The sequence below is a fragment of the Gekko japonicus genome, unplaced genomic scaffold, assembly GCF_001447785.1.
Source record: "Gekko japonicus isolate JY-2015 unplaced genomic scaffold, Gekko_japonicus_V1.1 scaffold2257, whole genome shotgun sequence".
Taxonomy (NCBI): domain Eukaryota; kingdom Metazoa; phylum Chordata; class Lepidosauria; order Squamata; family Gekkonidae; genus Gekko; species Gekko japonicus.
The window spans coordinates 176,605-183,136 of NW_015168723.1; positions in this window are offsets into that span (position 1 = coordinate 176,605).

The following is a 6,532-nucleotide window of genomic DNA, read 5'->3' on the forward strand; positions in this document are numbered from 1 at the left end:
GGCATCTCCAGTTGAAAGGACCGGGCAGTAGATGTGAGAGACCTCCGCCTGAGACCCTGGAGAGTTGTAAAGAGGGGCAATAGCTCAGTGGCAGAGCATCTGCTTGGCACGCAGAAGGTCCCAGGTTTGATGCATGGCATCTCCAGTTGAAAGGACCGGGCAGTAGATGTGAGAGACCTCCGCCTGAGACCCTGGAGAGCTGCAAAGAGGGGCCGTGGCTCAGTGGCAGAGCATCTGCTTGGTGTGCGGAAGGCCCCGGGTTCAATCCCCGGCATCTCCAGTTAAAGGAGGTGATGTGGCAGACCGCCACCCGAGATGCCGGAGAGTTGCTACCAGTCTGAGTAGACAAGGCTGACCGTGATGGACTGAGGGTCTGATTCAGCATAAGGCAGCTGCCTCAGTGGCAGAGCATCTGCTTGGTGTGCGGAAGGTCCCAGGTTCAATCCCCGGCATCTCCAGTTGAAAGGACCGGGCAGTAGATGTGAGAGACCTCCGCCTGAGACCCTGGAGAGTTGTAAAGAGGGGCAATAGCTCAGTGGCAGAGCATCTGCTTGGCACGCAGAAGGTCCCAGGTTTGATGCATGGCATCTCCAGTTGAAATGGCCGGGCAGTAGATGTGAGAGACCTCCGCCTGAGACCCTGGAGAGCTGCAAAGAGGGGCAATAGCTCAGTGGCAGAGCATCTGCTTGGTGTGCGGAAGGCCCCGGGTTCAATCCCCGGCATCTCCAGTTAAAGGAGGTGATGTGGCAGACCGCCACCCGAGATGCCGGAGAGTTGCTACCAGTCTGAGTAGACAAGGCTGACTGTGATGGACTGAGGGTCTGATTCAGCATAAGGCAGCTGCATGTGTGTTCATGGGAGTTTTAGGGGCAGAACAGTTTTCCGCCTAGCTGCCCTCTGGCTCTCCTTTCATGCCCCCCCCGCACTTCAAAGCCCCTGCATCGGCTCCCCCCTCCACCCCTCCATCGTCTCTTTAATTTGCCCTTGTTCTCGTTCAAAGTCCAAACCCTTCCGCTCTTGTTTTGTTAAGGTTTTCTTGAAAAAACAAGCACATTTTTGAGCGGCTGCCAGCAGGGCTGTGTTCAGCATTCCCCTCCTCCTCCTCCTCCGGTCAGGACCGAGGGGAAGGGCTTCCAGCACCCTGGGTTCCCCCCCCCCCACTCTTAAAAAGTAATTTAAACTTTCAAAGTTCATTACTTTGTTGCACGGCTGGCCACAGCTCTCCGCCTGACCTACCTCACAGGGTCGTGGTGAGGAGGGAACGGAGAAGAGGAGGAGGCTGTAAACTGCTTCAGGTCCCTCGGGGAGAAACTCAGGGGATAAATAAGTAAAAATAAATGATAATTATTAAAGAATAATAAATGATAATTATTAAAGATTGGCTAGAACAAAGATCTTGTCATGTTGCCGGTTTGTATTTTTAAAGATGAGCCTGGATCCTTGTTTTGCTGTGGCTTGCTTGTGGGTGTGTGCAAATTACACGCCACCCTCAGAGTGCATGTCAAAGGGAGGTCTCTGCCCTGAGAGGCTTATAAGCAATGTTCCCTCTAAGCTGTGGAGTCCTGTGAGCACAAATTGTATTTTGTGAGCTACTGGCATGGAAGTTGTGAGCGAGCGATTTGGCTGCTGCATAAATTAGTTTGCTCTGGAGCCCTCCTTCCTGAGCCGAGACAAAAATGTGTGAGCCGGAGGCTAAAAAACTGTGAGCTGACTCACACTAACTCAGCTTAGAGGGAACACTGCTTACAAGCAAGGCTCCCTCTAAGCTGTGGAGTCTTGTGAGCAAAAATTCTCCATTGTGAGCTCCGGGCCTTAAAGTTGTGAGGGAGCGATTTGGCTGCTGCATAAATTAGTTTTCTCTGGAGCCGTCCTCCCTGAGCGAAGACAAACATCTGTGAGCCGGAGGCTAAAAAACTGCGAGCTAGCTCACACTCACTCAGCTTAGAGGGAACACTGCTTACAAATCTGAGGTGTGACAGCGCAGAAGACCACAAAGGCGATGAAAGAACTCAGAGGGGATTTTCCAGTTTTAAGCTGGATCACAGCAAAGGTCGCTCTTTCAGCGGAGCCTTCGAGGGAGAGCAGAGAGGCGCCCATTCGCAGGAGCTGCAGGCCAGAGAGGCCCTGGAAGAAAGCGGGCAGGCCCGGACTGGGGGACCTCCGTTCAGTCAAGCTGCCGGTCCACAAGAGAATTCTCTCCGTGCCTTTTTAACCATTGATGCCGGGAGGCGGCTTGCTTGGCCCGTGCTTTCTCTGGCCGCGTGGAGGAAGTGGCAGAAAAACCAACGTAAACTTTACAAAAGGAGGATCTGGATTCAAGTCCAGCAGCACCTTCCAGACCAGCAAGATTTTCAGAAGAAGAGATTGGATTTATCCCCTGCCCTTCACTACCCAAGGGAGTCTCAGAGCAGCTTACAAACTCCTTTCCCTTCCTCTCCCCACAACAGACACCCTGTGAGGTAGGCGGGGCCGAGAGAGCTCTTGACAGAAACTGCTCTCTTTCAAGGACACCTCCGACAGACCTATGGCTTGCCCAAGGTCATCCAGCAGCTGTGAGTGGAGGAAGAAGAAGAGAAGAAGAGGAGATTGGATGTATACCCTGCCCTTCACTACCCAAGGGAGCCTCAGAGCAGCTTACAAACTCCTCTCCCTTCCCCTCCCCACAACAGACACCGTGTGAGGCGGGCAGGGCTGAGAGCGCTCTGACAGAAACGTCTCTTTTTCAAGGACAGCTCTGACAGAACTGTGGCTTGCCCAAGGTCATCCAGCAGCTGCGAGTGGAGGGGTGGGGAATCAAACCCGGTTCTCCCAGATTAGAGTCGGCGCACTTAACCACAACACCAAACTGGCCTTTTCAGGATCTAAGGTTTCAAGTACGAGGCTTTCGAGAGTCAGCATTCCCGTCGTCGGATACCATCAGACTGTCAAAAGCTTATTCCCCCCCAAAAAAAATCTTGTGGGTCTCTCAGGGGCTACAGGACTCAATCTAGCTTTCCTGCTGTAGACCAACAACGACCAGCCTCTGACATTCTCTTTACAGGCAGGGGTTTCTGGACAGAGCAACTTGGAGGAGGAGGAGAGCGGAATTGTGGGGGGGGTCTTGTCCCCCTCCCACACACACCTGGCTCCCCTCCTGAAGGACTGCCCCAGGCCTCCCCTTTTCCCCCTCTGCTGGGAATCTGACAGAAAACTCTGAGCCCTTCGGAGGGAGGGAGGCAGCGACTGGGCCGGAGCCAAAACCAACCGAAAGTCCACGGGCTCCCTGGAGAAGTCCCGCTGCATTCCTTCCGGCTGGCCGGTCACAAGGCGAGCAGAGTGACGCAACCCCTGGCTGTTTACCGAAAGCAGCAGCCCAGAGCGGCCCCCTGCGGGCCTTCCCAGGCAGGCCCGAGTCAAGTCTCCTCATCACCGGGAAGCCGGTTTGGGGAGGGGGGTGGGTGGGAAATGCCCCCTGCCCCTGGGGGGCGCTGCTAACAATTGCCCTCTGCTTCCAGGGCTGCCTCGGATAGAGCCTCTTGGGTTGTCAGCAGTGTTCCCTCTAAGCGGAGTTAGTGTGAGCCAGCTCACAGTTTTTTAGCCTCCGGCTCACACATTTTTGTCTCCGCTCAGGAAGGGATGGCTCCAGAGCAAACTAATTTCTGCAATAGCCAAATGGCTCACTCACAACTTTCATGCCAGGAGATCACAAAGTAGAAGTTTTGCTCACAAGACTCCACAGCTTAGAGGGAACATTGGTTGTCAGCACTCAGACGGAGGTTTTCCTGTCGGGGAGATTTATGTCCGTAACCGCTTAGGAGGCCAGGTAATGGCCGGATCAGTGTCTCGATGCTGGTGGGGAGGTGATCGTTTCAGGGTTTCCAGCAGTGTGCTAGTGTGAGCTAGTTTGCAGTTTTCTAGCCTCTGGCTCACCCATTTTTGTCCTGGCTCAGGAAGGAGGTCTCCAGAGCAAACTAATTTCTGCAGCAGCCCAATTGCTCGCTCACAACTTTCATGCCAGTGGCTCCCAAAGTAGAATCTTTGCTCATGAGACTCCACAGCTTAGAGGGAGCGTTGGTTGTCAGTGTCCCAGTGGGGCCTGGAGATCTGGAAGTAAAACTGATCTCCAGGTGACAGTGGTCAGTTCTGGATAAAACGGCTGTTTTGGAGGGTGGATCCTCACGGCATCGTACCCGGCTGAGCTCCCTTCCCGACCCGGGTTTCACCCTCCCAAAACCTCCAGGAACCTCCCCACCCGCTCGGTTTGCGTGGTTGCAGTATCCCAGCAGTCCAGAGTCGGAGGGAGCTCTCGTCCACACCTGGTACACAGTCTTCTCACCCACAGCCGGTACACAGTCTTGATTTTGTGCCCCAGACTGTACATTTTCTGCCTGGCAGAGCAGACCCATTGGATCAGGCAGGCTGTACCTGAATTCAGCAAGGATCGCAAAGCAAGTGAAATGTGTTCTTTGGGCCAGCTGCCGCTGAAGGGGCCTCCCAAATATCTCCTCATTCTCCAACATACATAACCTGCTCGATTCGACCCGCACATATAGGGCTGGAATCAATGTTCCCTCTAAGCTGTGGAGTCTTGCGAGCAAAAATCCAACTTTGTGAGTTACCGGCATTAAAGTTGTGAGCCAGCCATTTGGCTGCTGCATAAATCAGTTTGCTCCGGAGCCCTCCTTCCCGAGCTGAGACAAAAATGATGAGCTGGAGACTAAAATACTGTGAGCCGGCTCTCACTGACTCAGTTTAGAGGGAACACTGGCTGGATCGTAAGAAGGGTGAGGCCAAATTAGCAGATACCCTGGGGGGTGGCGGCGGCGGGGGGGGGCTCTGTAGATTGCTCCCACCATTGGCCTTCCCTCCTGCTTGGACATGCCAGCATTCACTCCTTCCCCAGGACAGGACGCAGGGAAACGACTGAAATCCATTCTGTCAGCACCGGTTCTCTCAGGGCAGGAGTCAGCAAAAACGTTTCTTACGGGATTAGCAGCTTATTTTGACAAACGGTTCCCTGTTGCTGGAACAAGCCCCCACCCCACCCCCATTTCTCCCCCTCGGTCTCGCTACCAACTTGTCGACCTCTTGTTCGGTCGAGCTGCGTCAGGTCACTGGCTGGGCATTCCGGGCTGGGAAGTCTGGAACGAGATCTTGAGTGTGGGTTGCTAGGATTGCCAGGGACGGAACCGGCTTTGGGTGTCGGGCTCTGCGTCGGATTCCTCCTGCCGGAGATTAAAGCCCCTGGAAGACTTTCCACCCCCTGCCCTGGATGGCCCAGGTTGGCCTGATCTCCGCACATCTCAGAAGCTCAGCAGAGTCAGCCCTGGTGAGTATTTGGATGGGAGACCCAATGCTCCCTCTAAACTGTGGAGTCTTGCGAGCAAAAATCCTACTTTGTGAGCTACTACTGCCATTAAAGTTGTGAGCGAGCGATTTGGCTGCTGCGTGAATTAGTTTGCTCTGGAGCCCTCCTTCCTGAGCTAAGGCAAAAATGTGTGAGCTCGAGGCTAAAAAACTGTGAGCTAGCTCACACTCACTCAGCTTAGAGGGAACACTGGAGACCCCACCAGCCAGGCCGTAGGGTGAGTGGCCTTCCGATTGGCAGCCCCCAGGAAACGTCGTCTCACTCTTTGCCTTGGTATCATTTTGAACAGGGCTTCTTTTGGAGAAAAAGCCCAGCAGGAACTAATTAGCATAATAGGCCACATCCAATGGCAGAAATGCATTAGCATATTAGGCCACACCTGACATCACGGTGAATTAGCATATTAGGCCACACCCCCATGTGTTCCCTTAGCTTGCCCAGGCAAGCCCCCCCCCCCCCGGAAGAGGACTGCCTTCCCTTGGTTTGACCAAGTGCCCCCCGGCGCGCGGGCAACCCGGCCCTTGGACAGGCCGGGGAAGGCACGGGGAGGCATTTCAATGCCTCCCCGATCCTTCCAGGGTCCCCTCTGGGCTATCCACCTCGGAGTCGCGGGGGGGGGGCGCTCTCCAGGCCTTCCCTCCGTAGCCAGGCACGCAGGGGTTTTGGCTGTAGTGGGCGTGGCCAACTCGGAAGCCAGCCGGAACTCCGTTCCTGCTGTGCGGTCCTGCCCCAAAACAGCCCTGATGTGAAGATGTGCAGGAGGAGGAGGGCTTGTACTGTTTTTGGCTTACAAAGCTCAACTGCTGACTTGGTAGTTCTTTGGAGCCGGCTTCCTGTTTTCGGCTGTTGACCTGTTCTCAGTTGTTTAAAAATCTGTACTCATTGGAGCCGGCTCTCCTGCAGAGGACGAACAGATGGAACAGAAATGTTCTAATAAATACTTTTCTCAAACGGGGGGCTGGGTATCCAGCATTTCATGCTGCCTGAGCCTCTTGTGGCGAGCACAAGGAGTTTTGGGGCCCAGCCGAAAGTGAGGCCTGGCTGTGGCGAAGCTTTTCTTGCGCGGCACCACCGGAGTTTGTGGCCGCCTCTCTGAACAGTCCTCTGCTAAGCAACGAGTTTGCATTTATTTATTATTTTTGTTCAAATCTGTTTGGAGAGTGTGGCATACTGAACCCTTCCTCC